The sequence below is a fragment of the Vulpes lagopus genome, chromosome 1, assembly GCF_018345385.1.
Source record: "Vulpes lagopus strain Blue_001 chromosome 1, ASM1834538v1, whole genome shotgun sequence".
Taxonomy (NCBI): domain Eukaryota; kingdom Metazoa; phylum Chordata; class Mammalia; order Carnivora; family Canidae; genus Vulpes; species Vulpes lagopus.
Window position 1 is genome coordinate 153,944,806 of NC_054824.1, and position 17,639 is coordinate 153,962,444.

At 36.1% G+C, this 17,639-nt stretch overlaps 1 pseudogene; it reads left to right on the forward strand.

Annotated features, from left to right (window-relative positions):
* Positions 1-1,325, forward strand: LOC121487654 (annotated as a pseudogene).
* Positions 1,326-17,639: the final 16,314 nt, after the last annotated feature.

A 17,639-nucleotide genomic window follows, 5' to 3' on the forward strand; every position in this document is an offset into this window, starting at 1 on the left:
ATGCAGATTCGTATTTTTCAAATAAACAAAATCAGAAATGAAAAAAGAACAGTCTTCCTACTCCTCCCCTTTCAACAGACATCCACATCTTCTGGTGCAGTGCCAGCCACATCCCTGAGACACAATGGTGAAATCAGAGGAAATGGGTTTGGCCATATTGGGTGCCCAGCACCAGGGCTACTTTTAACTCTGGTAAAGTGGATAATGTCACTATCAGTGACTCTTTCATTTACCTCAACTACATGGTCTACATGTTCTACTATGATTCCACCCACGGCAACTTCCACAACACAGACAAGGCTAAGAATGGGAAATTTGTCATCAATGGAAAGCCCATCTTAGAAGATACAGATCTTCTAAGAGTGAGCTCCTACTGGGTTGATGTTGGTGCTGAGTATGTTGTGGAGTTCCCTGGGATCTTCTCTACCATGGAGAAGGCTGGGGCAAACTTGAAGGGTGGAGCTGAGAGGGTCATCATCATTATCATCCCTTCTGCTGATGCCCCAGTATTTGTAATAGGCATGAACCATGAGAAGTATGACAACTCCCTCAAGATTGTCAGCAATGCCTCCTGTGCCACCAACCACATGGCCCCTCTGGCCAAGTTCATCCATGACAACTTTGGCATCACGGAGGGACTCATAACTACAATATATGCCATCTCAGAAGACGTGGACAGCTCCTCTGGGAAGATGTGGTGTGATGGCCAAGGGGCTGCCCAGAACATCATCCTCTCCTTGCTTCTATTGGTGCCACCAAGATTGTAGGCAAGGTCACCTCTGGGCTAAATGGAAAGCTCACTGGCATGGCCTTCTGTGTCTCTACCCACAATGTGTCAGTTGTGGATCTGACCTTCTGTCTGGGGAAAGCTGCCAAATACAATGACATCAAGAAAGTGATGAAGCAGGCAGTAAAGGTATCCTTGGCTACACTGAGGACCAGGTTGTCTCCCACAACATTAACAGTGACGTCTACTCTTCACTTTCGATGCTGGGACTAGCACTGTTCTCAATAACAACTTTGTCAAGCTCATTTCCTGGTACAATAGTGAATTTGGCTTCAGCAACTCAATAGTGGATGTTATGGTCCATATGGCCTCCAAGGTGTTAGAGCCCCCAGGACCACCAGCCCCAGCAAGAGCAAGAGGAAGAGAGAAGCTCTCAACTATGAGGGAATTCTGGCCCCACTCATTTCCAACACACCAAGAACTTCCTGACCTCCACAGTTTCCATCCCAGACTCCCTGAAGAAGGGGAGGGGTTGGGGGGCCCCACCCTGTCATGTACCATCAGTAAAGTATACTGTACTTCCCAAAACAAGAAATAAAAGAGGAAATAACTGATACCACAGTAATAAGAAGAAATATAAGAAAATATTAAGAAAAATTATATGCCAACAAATTGGATAACCTAAAAGAAATAGATAAATTCTTAGAAACATAACCTACCAAAACTAAAGCAGGAAGAAATAGAAAACTTGAACAGACTGATTACCAGCAATGAAATTGAATCAGTGCTCAAAAACTCCCAACAAACAAAAGACTAGGACAGGATGGCCTCACAAATGAGTTCTACCAAACATTTAAAGAAGAGTTAATAGCTATTCTTCTCAAACTATTCCAAAAAATAGAAGAGAAAATAAAGCTTCCAAATGCATTCTCCAAGGCCATCATTACTTAGATATCAAAACCAAATAAAGACACCACAAAAAAAAGAAAAGAAATACAGTCCCCTATATCTGATGATGCAAAAGTGTGAAATAGATGCAAAAATACTTGACAAAATATTAGCAAACCAAGTCTAACAATATATTTTGAAAATATTATTCACCATGATTAAGTTGGATTTGTTGCTAGGATGTAAAGATATTTCAACATTAACAAATCAATCAATATCATATAGCACATCAACAAAACAAAGGATAAAACCATATGCTCATTTCAAAAGATGCAGAAAAGCATTTGACAAAGTAAAGCATCCATTCATGATTTTAAAAAAATCAACAAAGTAAATTTAGAGGGAAGATAATACAATAATAGCCATATTTGAAAAACCCACAGTGTACATCATCCTCAATGGGGAAAACCTGAGACCTTTTCCCCTAAGGTCAGGAATAAAAAAAAGGGAAGTCTACTCTTACCAGTTTTATTCAATATACCACTGGAATTTCTAGCCACAGAAATCAGACAACAAAAAAGAAATAAAGGGAATCCAAATTGGCAAGCAAGATGTAAAAATTTCACTATTTGCACATGGCATGATACTCTATATAGAAAACCTGAAAACTCCACCAAAAAACTGCAAGAATTGATAAATGAATTTAGTAACATCACAGGATAGAAAATCAATATAGAGAAATATGTTGCATTTCTATACACTAATGATGAAGTATCAGAGAGAGAAAGTAAGAAAATAATCTCACTTACAAATGCACTCAAACCAAAAAGATACCTAGGAATAAATCTAACCAAAGAGATGAAGACTTGTACTCTGAAAACTATAAAACACTGATGAGAGAAATTGAAGATGACAGAAATAAGTATTCTACGCTCATGGATTAAAAAATATATTTTTAATATATATATATAACTATATATGTATACATATACATATATGTGTATATATATATATAGTTTAAATTTATATACTACTTAAAGCAATCTACACATTGAATGCAATCCATATAAAAACATTGGAATATTTTTCACAGACCAAGAACAAATAATCCTAAATTTTTTTTAGGAACCACAAAGATCCCAAACAGCCAAAGCAATCTTGAAAAAGAAGAACAAAACAGGGGGGATCATAATAGTGGACATGAAGCTATGTTACAAAACTGTAGCAATCAAAACATTATGATACTGGCACAAAAATAGACATATAGATCAATAGAACAGAAGAGAAGTTCCAGAAATAAACCCATGATTATATAGTCAATTAATCTTCCACAAAAGAGGCAGTAATGTGCAATGGGAAAAAGAAAGTCTCTTAAACAAATGGTAGTGGGAAAACTGGATAGCTACATGCAAAAGAATGAAATGGTACTACTTACCAAAAATAAATTCAAAATGGATTAAGGACCTAAATGTGAGAGATCAGTCAGTAATCTCTCCTCAAGCAAGAGAAACAAAAACAACATAAAATATTGGAACTACATAAAAATAAAAAGCTTCTGCACAGTGAAGGATAATCAGAAAAACTAAAAAGCAACCTACGGATTGAGAAGAGATATTTGCAAATGAAATATCTGATAGGTTAGTATCCAAAATATATAAAGAACTTACACAACTCAAAAACAAAAACACAAATATCCAATTAAAAAAATGGACAAAAGACATGAAGACTTTTCTCCAAATAAGCTATCCAGATGGTCAACAGATGCATGAAAAGATGTTCAACATCACTCATCATTACTCATCATCAGGGAAATGCAAATCAAAACCACAATAAGATATCCCCTCACACCTGTCAGAATTGCTAAAATCAAAAACACAAAAAACAGATGTTGGCTAGGATGTGGAGAAAAAGGAACCCTCATGCACTGTTATTGGGAGTGCAAACTGATACAGCTGCTGTGGACAAAAGTTTGGAGTTTCCTCAAAAAGTAGAATTACTCTATGATCTCACATTTCTATTATTTACTCAATATAAAAACACTGATTGGAAAAAATATAGGCACTTCTATGTTTACTGCAGTATTTACAATAGCCAAATTATGGAAGCAGCCTAAGTGCCCATAAACAGAAAAATAGATATAGAAGATATATATATATACACAATAGAATATTATTTAGCCATAAAAAATTTAAAAATCTTGCCATTTGCTATAACATGGATAGATGTAGTGAGTATAATGCTAAGTGATATCACCCAAAGAAAGGTAAATACCACAAGATTTCATTCATATGTGGAATTTAAGGAACCAAAAAAAGATGAAGGAAGAAGAAAGAGAGACAAACAAACAAAAAACAGACTCAACTATAAAGAACAAAACAATGGTTTCCATAAGGGACGTGGGTGAAAGAATGGGTAAAATAGGTGATTAGGATTAAAGAGTGCCCTTGTGATAAGCGCTGAGTAGTGTATGGAATTGTTGAATCTCTATACTGTACACCTGAAATTGACATAACACTATATGTTAACTGTATTGGAATTAAAACTTCAAAATAAAAAAGAAATCTACATTCAACTAAAGAATTGTGCAAAGGTGTCAATTACCAACAATTTCAGACAAGTCATATTTTAGACTGCTTGCCTCAGCTATTTGACAGAACTAGCAAAGAATGGACTCTATAAAAAGACAAAAAAGGAGGTCTAAATAATATATGTGGGTAGAAGAGTGAATGATGAGCAAATTAGTAAAAATATTAGTACATTAAATAAATATGTTTTATAAACAATATTATAAAACCAACTGTGTTTTGTCACAAGCTGGGAAGCAAACTTAGAAGATGAAAGATGGAAGAGAGTAGGGGGGAAATAAAATATTTCAATTTTTATTTGTGAAGAGGATTGAAGTATAAATTAGCTTTCTATGTAGCTAGAAAATACATTTTAAATTTTTATGAACTGTATTTATACAGTATAGAATTTAAATATAGAAATGAAAAATTAACTTCTTATACATAAAGGAAGGAAACAAAGAAAACTAGACATACAAATTGGAAATAAGAAAGAAGAAGGGAAACAAAGACCATATTAAATAGCAAACACAAAAGATGGCTGTGGAGTAGGAGAATCTTAAGCTTACCTTGTCCTGTGAACACAATTAGATAATTATCAAATCATCTTAAATATCCCAGAAATCAACCTGAAGACTGAGAGAACAAATTCCACAGCTAAAGCTGGAGAAGAAGCCACATTGAAGAAGATAGGAAGTCCAGAGGTATATTTAGGGGAGAAATAGATCCAGGCTGCTTTGGAGGGCAGGAAGTCATGGTTTTAGAGAAGGGCAAGAGAGAGGGGAGGACACAGGGGAATGCACAGAATGTCTCCCCATAGCCACTAGCATGGAAAGTGAGAAGGCCTGAATTTTGTGAGTTTTTGCAAACAGGGATGTTTAAAGCCTGAAGCTTTAAGTGTTGGCAGGCTGGGGTCCAAGAGAGTCTGAAAGCATTGGGCTGCTCTTGGAAAGAGGCAGACAAACAACCTGGGGACATACAACCTGGAAACAGTGATCTCAAGAGCATCTGGGGCACACAGTGGGGAAAATATTTGCTCTTCTTGGAGCATGTCCCAGAAAGCAGTATTCATGGAGAGACCCTTCTGGGAATAAACCACTTGGCAGTACCATTTCCTTTCCCACCTTTTGGCATAAGCATAGGACCACCTGTAGGAACCAGCACAGCACCAACACTGGATGCCTAACTTGTTTACACTGAGCCCCACACTGACTCTGATGGGACTGTCCTTCTCAGTAAAACTAGCCTCCAGCACAGAGAGCCCCCCTCTCCCAGAAGACCAGCAAAAAACCCTCCCAACACCCCACCTTCTGACCAGAGGTTGTTCTGCAGGACTTCACTTCTACTGGAAGTAGTATCATGCTTTATTTAACAAGCAGACCAGAGCACACCTAGTTAAAACTTTCCACACTCTGGCCAAGGTCCAAACTTTGCCCACTGCAGGTAAGGAGAATCTCTGAAGACAACTGGCCTAAAGGAGAGAGCAACCAAAACACAACAATGGAGTGCATGCAGCACACACCAGAGACACTTCTTGAAGCACCAGGTCCTGGATACTACATGATCCCTTCTTCAGGAAGCCATTACTCTCAGGAGCAGGACAAATAGTTGGCTTTTCTAACACAGAGAAAAGAAGCAGAGACTTAGGCAAAATGACAAGACAGAGGAACTCATCCCAAATGAAAGAACAAGACAGGGACTCCTGGTGGCTCAGTGGTTGAGCATCTGCATTTGGCTAAGGACATGATCCTGGGATCCTGGGATCAAGTCCTATATCGGGCTCCCTGCAGGGAGCCTGCTTGTTCCTCTGCCTATGTCTCTGCCTCTCTCTGTGTGTCTCTCATAAATAAATAAATAAATAAATAAATAAATAAATAAATAAATCTTTTTAAAATTAAAAAAAAAAAAAAAAGAAAGAAAGAACAAGATAAGGCCAATGCCAGAGATCTAACTAAGCAAAACAGATATAAGTAACATGCCTGATGGAGAATTTAAAGCAACAATCATAATGATACTCACTGGACTTGAGAAAAGAATGGAAGACATCAGGGAAACCCTTTTCACAGAGATAAAAGAGTTAAAAAAGAATCAGTCAGAAATGAAGAGTGCAGTAACTGAGATTGGAAACAGGCTTGATGCAATAAACATCAGGCTGAAAAAAGCAGAATGAATTAGTGATATGGAAGGCAAAATAAAGGAAAATAATGAAACTGAACAAAAAAGAGAAAGAAGAATTATGGAACATGAGACTAGACAATTAATTCAGTGATTCCATCAAACATAATAAAATTCATAGTATAGGAGCCCCAGAAGAAAAAGAGAAAAAAGAGGGCAGAGAATTTATTTGAGGAAATAATAGCTGAAAACTTCCTTAATCTGGGGAAGGAAACAAACATCCAGATCTAGAAGGGACAAAGAACTCCCATCAAAATCAACAAAAGCCCATCAAGACCAAGACATATTGTAATTAAAATGCAAAATATAGTGATAAAGAAAAAAATCATAAAAGTAGTGTGACAAAAGAAGTATTTAAGTTACCCAGGAAGATCCATAAGGCTACTTGATATTTCTCAACAGAAACTTGGCAAACCAGAAGAGAGTTGCATGATATATTCAAAGGGCTGAATGGAGAAAACCTGCAGCCAAGAATGCTCTATCCAGCAAGGTTATCATTCAGAATAGAAAGAGAGATGAAGAGTTTCCCAGACAACAAAAAACTAAAGAAGTTCATGACCACTAAAACAACCCTGGAATAAATATTAAGGGGGACTCTTTGAGTGGAAGGTAAAGAGCAAAAGTGGCAAAGACAAGAAAAGATCAGAGAAAATCACCAGAAACAACAACAAAACAAGTAATAAAATGACACTAACTATATATTTCTCAATAATTACTCTAAATGTCAATGACTAAATTCTCCACTCAAAAGACATAGGGTGTCAGGATGGATTAAAGAAAATAAGACCTCTCTATATGCTGCCTACAGAAGACTTATTTTGGACATAAAGATACCTGCAGATTGAAAGTGAGGGGATGGAAAAACAGTTATCATGCAAATGGACACCAAAAGAAAGCCACAGTAGAAATACTTGCATTGGAAAAACTAGACTTTAATACAAAGAATGTAACAAGAGATGAAGGGCATCATATCTTCATAAAGAAGGCAATCAAACAAAAGGATTTAACAATTGCTCCCAACATGGGAGCTCCCAAATGTATAAAACAATTAATAACAAACATAAAGGAAATAATTGATAATGATACAATAATGGTAACAGAGTTTAACAGCCCAATTCCATCAAGGGACAGATAATCCAAGCAGAAAATCAACAAGGAAACAATGGCTTTGAATGACAAACTGGGCCACATGGACTAACAGATATATCCAGAACATTCCATTCTAAAACAGCAGAATACATATTGTTTTCAAGAGCACATGGGGCATTCTCCATAATAGATCACATATTGGGTCTCAAATCAGGTCTCGACAAATACAAAAAGATTGCAATCATACCATGCATCTTTTCTGACCACAACACTGAAACTTGAAGTCAATCACAAGAAAAAAATTGGAAAGACCACAAATACATGGAAGCTAAACAGCATGCTCCTAAACAATGAATGGATCAACCAGAAAATCAAAGAAACTTAAAAATATTACAAATGAAAATGAAAATGCAACAGTCCAAAATTTTTGAGATGCAGCAAAAGTGGTCATAAGAGGGAAGTATATAACTATACAGGCCTACCTTAAGAAGCAAGAAAAATCTCAAATAAACAACCTAACATTACACCTAAAGGAGCTAGAAGAAGAAGAACAAACAAAACCCAAAACCAGCAGAAGGAAAGAAACAATAAAGACTAGAGCAAATCAATCAATGTGAAACACTATATAAAATAAAAGGATAAAGACCATATGATTATTTAATAGACACAGAAAAAGCATTTGACAAAGACAATATCCATTCAGGATAAAAATCCTCAACAAAGTGGATTTTAGGAGAACATACCTCAACATAATGAAGACCATATATTAAAAATCCACAGCTAATATCATCCTCAATGGAGAAAAATGGAGATCTTTTCTTCAATGGTCAGGAACAAGACAGGGATGCTCATTCTCACCACTTTTACTCAACATAGCACTGGAAGTTCTAGGCACAGCAATCAGAAAAGAAGAAGAAATAGAAGTCATCCAAATTGGTAAGGAAGTACAACTTTCACTATTTGCCGTGACTTGATACTCTATGTAAAAAACCTGAAAATTTGCTAGAAAAACTTGCTAGAAAATTTGCTTAAAAATTGCTAGAAAAGATACATGAATTCAGCAAACTCATAGGATAAAAAATCAACATAGGGAATCTTTTGCATTTCTTGAGAAATTAAAGAATCAATCCCATTTATAAGAGGACCAAAAACTATAAGATACCTAGGAATAAACCTAACCAAAGAGGTGAAAGACCTGCACTCTGAAAATTATAAAACGCTGATGAAAATTGAAGATTATAGAAAGAAATGGAAAGACTTCCATGCCCATGGATCCAAATAACAAATATTATTAAAATCTCTATACCACCCAAAGCAATCTACATATTTATTGCTATCCCATCAAAATACCAAAAGCATTTTTCACAGAGCATTTCCTAAAATTTGTATAGAACCACAACAAACCACGAATAGACAAAGCAACCTTGAGGAAGAAATGCAAAGTTGGAGACATCACAATCCAGATTTCAAGTTATATTGCAAAGCTCTACAATGATCAAAACAGTATGGTACTGTAACAAAAAATAGGCACATAGATTAATAGAACAGAATAGAGAACTCAGAAATAAACCCCCAACTGTATGGCCAATTAATCTTTGATAAAGCAAGAAAGAATATCCAATGGGGAAAAGACAGTCTTTTCAACAAATGATATTAGGAAAACTGGACAACACCATGTAGAAGAATAAAACTGGACCAGAAAAGCAAATAATCAGCAAAACTAAAAGGCAACCTACAAAATGGGAGAGGATATTTACAAATGAACATCTGATAGAGGGTAGTTTCCAAAATTTATAAAGAGTTGATACATTCAATACCCTCCAAATGAATAATCCAATTAAAGATGGCAAAAGACATGAATAGACATTTTTCTGAAGAAGACATCCAGATGGCTAACAGACACATGAAAAGATGCTCAATATCACTCATTATCAGGGAAATTAAAATCAAAACCACAATGAGATATCACCTCATACCAGACAGAATAGCTAAAATCAACAACAAAAGAAACAACAGATGTTGGCAAAAATACGGAGAAAGAGGAATCCTCCTACACTGTGGGTGAGAATACAAATTGGTGCAGCCACTCTGGGAAACAGTATGGTGGTTCCCAAAAAATTTAAAAGTAGAACTACCCTATGACCTAGCAATTACACTACTAGATACTTACCCAAAGAATACAAAAATACTAATTCAAAGGAATACGTACACTCTGATGTTTAAAAAAACATTGCCTAAAATAGCCAAATTATGGAAATAGCCCAAATGCCCATCAACTGATGAATGGATAAAGAAGATATTAGATAGATAGATAGATAGATAGATAGATAGATAGATAGATAGATGATAGATAGATAGATCTCCAATATATATTGGATATATTTTAATATATCCAAGATTCCATTTTTTGTATGTATAAAATTGAATATTACTCAGCCACCAAAAAGAATGAAATCTTGCCATTTGCAACAACATGGATAGAGCTAGAGAGTATGATACTAAGTAAGTGAAATAAGTCAGAGAAAGACAAATACTATATAATTCCATGCATATGTAGAATTTAAGACACAAATCAAATGAGCATAGTTTTCTTAAAGAGAGAAAGGCAAACCAAGAAACAAACTCTTATATAGAGAGCAAACTGATGGTTAGCAGGGGGAGGTGGGTAAAAGGATGGGTGAAATAGGTGATGGGGACTAAGGAGTGCATTTGTGATGAACAGTAGGTGTTGTAGAGAAGTGTTTACTCACTAAATTATACACCTGAAACTAATATTACACTGTATGTTAACTAACTGGAATTCAAATAAAACTTTTTTAAAAAAGAAAAAAAAAGTTTTGGTGAGGAGTGGGGCATTTACATAAGTTGAGAGTAACTGTCCATGAAATCCTATTAATTGCAAAAAGAAAGTGAATGACTTTACAATGGAGAAACCTGCTAAGTGCTAATCAAATCAAGTTCCTACTTTCTTGGATGCGATGAAAAGAATATTTATTAAATGAAAAGAATCATTTAAGTACTATTCCTGCCAAAGATACACAACCTGAATCCAATACAGGTGGAAACATGAAGTTCAAATTGAGTAACTTTCTACAAGTTACTGACTTGTAATGTGCAAAATCACCAGGGTCAAAAAATCAAGGGAAGCCTGAGGAACTGTTCCAAATTAAAGGAGACCAAGGCAGCACAATAAGTCAGTGCAATGTGTGGTTCTGGACTGGATCCTTCTGCTATGGAGCACATTCCTGGGCAGTTGACAAAGCTTGAACTTGCTTTGTGGTATAGATTGCAGTAATAAATCAATGATACTTTCCTGACACTGATGGTTAGTTACATTGTTGGTATGTAGAAGAATGTTCTTTTTTTAAGATTTATTTATTTATTTATTCATGAGAGACACAAAGAGAGGCAGAGACACAGGCAGAGGGAGAAGCAGGCTCCTCACAGGGAGCATTGTGGGATTTAATTCCCAGACTCTGGGATCATGCCCTGAGCTGAAGGCATATGCTCAAGGGCTGAGCCACCTTGGCATCCCAGAATGTTCTTATTTGTAGGACATGAACACTAAAGTATTTGGGGGTGATGAGGCATCAAGTCAGAAACTTACTCTCAAATCATTCTTAGGGAAGACATTTTTGTGTGCTTTCTTGCAACAATTTGAGACTTTAAAATTTTAATTGTTTCAAATAAATATAAATGTTTGTTTGTTTTAGAAAAATAAGAGAAGCCCCTGAATAACTTTAATACTTACCTGAAATGGATGAATTTCTAGAACATGGTGAATAGGAATTTTCAATATTATTCTGATAGATTTTTTGCAAATTAATTTAAAAATTAAAAGCAAGCTCAATTGGGGAGGAGTTCAGATGACAGAAGAATAGAGAATTCTCATTGCGTCTATCCCTGGAATTTAGCTAGTTATCACACCATTCTGAGCACCAGAGATCTGAGAAAAGAATTGCTACAATTCTACAATTAGAAAAGGGACCATTTTTTGCAAAGTAGGAGGTGTGAAGATGTGAATCTGGGGCATTTTTTTGGTAGATAAGCTGAGGAGAGTGGGGAAGCCAGCTTAAGGAGGCTACTGGAAAGTATAAACAGCAGAGTGCAAAACGGGAACTTTTAGAAGTCTGCTCTGGTAGGAGACTTCCCTGCCTGAAAGCTGCTCAGGTGGTGAGGCAGGGCGGGATCTCAGTGGGAGAGCATAGTCTCAGGATTCCCAGGGTCACAAAAAGAAGAGAGGTGCCTGAGTGAGGCAGACTTCCCAAGCATCTGAGCAGGGAAGCTGGCTGCAAACAGTGATTCTGGGTGCCGGCTTTCTGCTAGGTGTTACCATAAACTGCAAACCACTGCATGGTCAGGTGACCCCTCTCCAAGCAGGGCCCCAGCAAAAGGCAGAAATGCAGTGAGACACACACACGTGTACACTCCTCCCAGGAAGGAATGGCATGGATCTACACCATAGGAGTCCCCAAAGTTTGAAGACTAAACAGGGTCTTGTGCCTGAGATAAAAACACATAGTCACAGACTAGGTGAACACAAAGTTTGAACAGAAATCAGGGAGACAAGAGTGATTGACTGCTTTTCTGTGAGGACTCACTGAAGAATAAGGGGTGTGGACATTTAGCTGCAGGGCTAGAGATTGGGGCCTCACCATTTTCATCACCCCCATCAGTGCTAAAAGCCTTCAGGTGAGCAAAACAGCACCACATAGTGCAATCTGGAGCCACTTACACTGAGCCTGGCCCCCAGGCAAGAGTGGTGTAATTCTGCCCTGGGCAAAGACACCTAAGAATCAGCTCAACAGGCTCCTCCCCCAAAGACCAAAAGGAACATTCATCTAATACCAAGTTTACTGATCATAGAAACTTGCAAAATTTCAGCTCTTGGGGAAAACAGTATATAGTATTAGTCTTCTATAGTCTTCTTCTTCTTTAGTCTTTCAGGGTTTTTTTTCCCCCTTTTCAGCTATTTTCTTATTCTTTAGTCTTTCAGGGTTTTTCTTCTTCTTTAGTCTTTCAGGGTTTTTCTTCCCCCTTTTCAGCTATTTTCTTATTTTATCAATTCTTTTTGGAAGTCTTTTTTTTATTTTAAATTTTACATTTATGTTATATATATATTTCCGTTTCTTTTATTGTATTCAGTTGTATTTTTGTATATATACAAGTTTTTCTTTCTTTCTTATTTGGGGATCTAGTTTCTTCTAACAAACAGACCAAAATAAAGCCAGGATCCAGTTTATTATTGTGTTCTGTTTTACTTCATATTTGATTTTTTTCTCATTTTTTTCCTGGTTTCTGTTTTCTTCTGATTTGTTTTGAGGGTATTTTTCTGGTGTTGTTGATATTTTTGTATTTTCTGTCTCTTTCATCTATGCTTTTCTGAACATAATAACAAGATGGAGAAACTCCAAGAAAGAGCAGGAGGCAGTACTCACTGCCAGGGATTTAATCAGTATGGATACAAGATGTCAGAACTAGAATTCAAAACAATTATAAAGATGCTAGCTGAGCTTTAGAAAAGCATAGAAGACACTAGAGAATTCCTTACTGTAGAAATAAAAGAACACATGGAATATTCTCCAGAATAGATCACATACTGGGTCGCAAATCAGGTCTCAACTGGTACCCAAGATTAGGATTATCCCCTGAGTATTTTCAAATCCCATTTCTTTGAATTTGAACTCAATCACAAGAAAAGATTTGGAAGGAATACAAATATATGGAGGTTAAAGAGCATCCTATTAAAGAATGAATGAGTAAACCAAGAAATAAAGAATTTTAAAAGTTCATGGAAACAAATGAAAATGAAAACACAACTGTTCAGAACCTTTAGGATGCAGCAAAGACAATTCTAAGAGGGAAGTATATAGCAATACAGGCCTTTCTTAAGAAACCAAAAAGTCTAAAATACACAACCTAACTTTACACCTAAAGGAGCTGAAAAAGAACAGCAAATAAAGCCTAAATGCAGCAGGAGAAGAGAAATAATAAACATTAGAGCAGAAATCCATGACGCAGAAATCAAAAGAACAGTAGAACAGATCAACAGAACTAGGAGCTGGTTCTTTGAAAGAATAAGATCAACAAACCCCTACCAGGTTTATCAAAAAGAAAGATAAAGGACCCAAATAAATAAAATCATGAATGCAAGAGGAGAGATCACAACCAACAACAAAAGAAATACAAACATTATAAGAACATATTATGAGCAATTATATGCCAATAAATTAGGCATCCTGGAAAAAATGCACATAATCCTAGAAACATATAAATGATCAAAACTGAAACACAAAGAAATAGAAAACCTGAGAAGACCCATAAACAAAAAAGAAGTTGAAGCAGTAAAAAAAAAAAAATCTCAACAAGAGTCCAGGACCAGATGGCCTTCCAGCAGAATTCTACCAAACATTTAAAGAAGAATTAGGGGCACCTGGGTGGCTCAATGGTTGAGTATCTGCCTTTGGCTCAGGTCATGATCCCAGGGTCCTGGAATAGAGTCCCACATCAGGCTCCCTTCAGGGAGCCTGCTTCTTCCTCTGCTTATGTCTCTGCCTCTCTGTGTGTTTCTGATGAATAAATACATAAAGCCTTTGAAAAAAATAATAAAGAAGAATTAATATCTATTCTTCTGAGACTGTTTGAAAAAATAGAAGTGGAGGGAAAACTTCCAAACTCATTCTATGAAGCCAGTATTACTTTAATTCCCCAAACCAGACAAATATACCACCAAAATAATTACAGGCCAATATCCTTGATAAACACGGATGTGAAAATTCTCACCAAGATACTAGCTATTAGGATTCAACAGTACATTAAAAGGATTATTCACCATGACCAAGTGCAATTTATCCTGGGCTGCAAAGGTGGTTTAACTTCTACAAATCAATCTGTGATAAGCTACATTAATAAAAGAAAGGACAAGAACCATAATGATCCTCTCAATAGATGCGGTAAAAGCATTTGAAAATACAACATCCTTTCTTGATTACTCTCTGCAGTGTAGGGATAGAGGGAACATACCTCAATACCATAAAAGCCGTATACAAAAAACCCACAGCCAATATTATCTTCAATGGGGAAAACCTGTGAGCTTTTCCCATAAGATCAGGAACATTACAGGGATGCCCACACTCACCACTGTTGTTCAACATACACTAGAAGTCCTAGCCCCAGCAATAAGACAACAAAACGAAATAAAAGGCATTCAAATCAGCAAAGAACAGATCAATCTTTCACGCAGATGACATGATACTTTGTTGAAAATCCGAAAGACTCCTCCCAGATATTGCTAGAACTCATACAGCAATTCACCAAAGTGGCAGGACATAAAATCAATGCACAGAAGTCGGTTGCATTTTTATACACTGAGACAGAAGAAAGAGAAAGTAAGGAATTGATCCCATTTACAATTGCAACAAAATCCACAGAATACATAGAAATAAACCTAATCAAAGAGGTAAAAGATCTGTACTCTGATAATGCTCATGAAAGGCATTGAGGAAGACACAAAAAAATGGAAAAATATTTTATGCTCATGGATTGAAAGAACAAATGTTGCTAAAATATCTATGTTACCCAAAGCAATATATGCATTCAATACAATCCCTATCAAAATATCATCAGCATTTTTCACAGAGCTGGAACAAACAATCTCAAAATTTGTATGGAACCAGAAAAGGCCCCGAATAGCCAGAGGCATGTTGAAAAAGAAAACCAGGATGCCTGAGTGGCTCAATGGTTGAGCGTCTGCCTTTTGCTCAGGTTGTGATCCTGGGGTCCTAAGATTGAGTCCTGCATCAGGCTCTCTGTGGCACACATGCTTCTGCCTCTGCCTCTGCCTATGTCTCTGCCTCTTCTGGGTCTCTCATCAGTTAATAAACAAAATGTTTTTTAAAAAAGAAAGGAAAAGAAAACCAAAGCTGGTGGCATCAGAATGCCAGATTTCAAGCTGCATTACAAAGCTGTGATAATCAAGACAGCAAGGTACTGGCACAAAACCAGACAAATAGATCAATGGAACAGAATCCAGAATCCAGAAATGAACCCTCAACTGGGGTTCAGCCAATCTTCAACAAAGCAGGAAAGAATATCCAATGGAAAAAAGACAGTCTCCTCAACAAATGATGTTCGGAAAATTGGATAGCCACATGCAGAAGAATGAAACTGGACCACTTTCTTACACAATACACAGAAATAAGCTCAAAATGGTTGAAAGACCTAAATGTGAGACACGAATCCATCAAAATCCTAGAGGAGAACGCAGGCAGAAACATCTTCAACCTCAGCTGAAGCAACTTCTTATTAGACATGTCTTCAAAGGCAAGGGGAATAAAAGCAAAAATGAACTACTGGGACTTCATCAAGATAAAAAGCTTTTGCACAGCAAAGGAAACAATCAACAAAACTAAAAGACAAACTACAGTATGGAAAAGATATTTGCAAATGTCTTATTAGATAAAGGACTAGTATCCAAATTCCATAAAGAACTTATCAAACTCAACACCCAATAAACAAATAAGACAGTCAAGAAATGGGTAGAAGACACAAACAGACATTTCTCTAAAGAAGACATACAAATGGCAAACAGACACAAGAAAAAATGCTGAACGTCACCGGGCATCAGTGAAATACAAAGCAAATCCACAATGAGATACTCACCTCACAGTAATCAGAATGGCTAAAATTAACAAGTCAGGAAACAATAGATGTTGGAGAGCATGCAGAAAAACAGGAACCCTCTTACAATGTTGGTAGAAATGCAAATTGGTACATCCACTCTGGAAAATAGTATAGAAGTTCCTCAAAAACTTAAAAATAGAGCTACCTTACCACTCAGCAATTGAACTAGTAGGTATTTATCCAAAGGATACAAACATAGTGATTCAAAGAGGTAGCTGCACCTGACTGTTTACAGTAGCAATAGCCAAACTATGGAAAGAGACCCCTAATGCCCATCAACAGATAAATGGATAAAGATGGTATATATATATATATATACCATCTATATATAAACCATCTATATATAAACCATCTATATATATATATACCATCTATATATATTATCTTTTTCAATGACTTGGATGGAAGTAGAGGGTGTTATGCTAAGCAAAATAAGTCAATCAGAGAAAATTATGATATGATATCAATCATATGTGGAGTTTAAGAAACAGAACAGATGGACATAGAGGAAGGGAGAGAAAATAAGATGAAATCAGAGAGGAAGACAAACCCTAAAAGACTCTCAACAATAGGAAACAAACAGAGTTGCTGAAGAGGTGGTGGGTGGGGGGTGTGGTAACTGGGTGATGGGCATTAAGGAGGACACTTGATATAATGAGCACTGGGTGTTATATGAGAGTGATGAATCACTAAACTGTACCTCTGAAGCTAATAACATACAATATGTTAATTAATTGATTTAAAATAAAGTAAAACATAAAAAAAGAAAAGAAAAAGAAAGGTAAGTTCGATAACTAAATATGATTATCTGTGGAAATTTTCAAATGGATTCTAAATTTGTATGGAAGGATAAATGTACAAAATAAATAGGATGAAAATTAAAATGAACAAAGGCCACTTATTTTGCCATTTAGCAAAAACCTTTATAAAGCTATGTAATGTTATAGAAGTAAAATTAGCTGAGGCATAGAAGAATAGGTAAAGACAGCAGAAAAGAGCCCACATGTAGACAGAAGGACGTATGTGTGATAAGGAACCATCACAGATCAGTTGGGGAGGGAGGGTTTGGATTATTAAACACATGTTACTGAACCACGTCACAGTAGCCATGTCACTGTTCTGTATCTATGAAAAAAATAAAATCATGAAATACAAAATAATGTCCAGATAAATAAAAAATACATATAAAAAGATGGACAAGTGAGTTAAAAAGACTAATTTTATGAATTTAGTTCAGAAAGATATTAATTAAATTAGCCCAAATTGTGAAAAATAAAACAAAAAATTAACAAATATGGCTATATTAGAATTTAAAACTTCTACTTAATCAGAAATTGCATATACAAAGACAAAAACAAATGACCTAAAACATGTAAGATTGTACACCAAGAGAACTCCCCAAATTCAAGAAGACTACAAAAATCTTGTGCAAATATATCAACAGGCAATTTACAGAATCCAAACGATCAATGAACATATAAAAAGGTGATAAAAGTCATTGTAGTCAGGCAAGT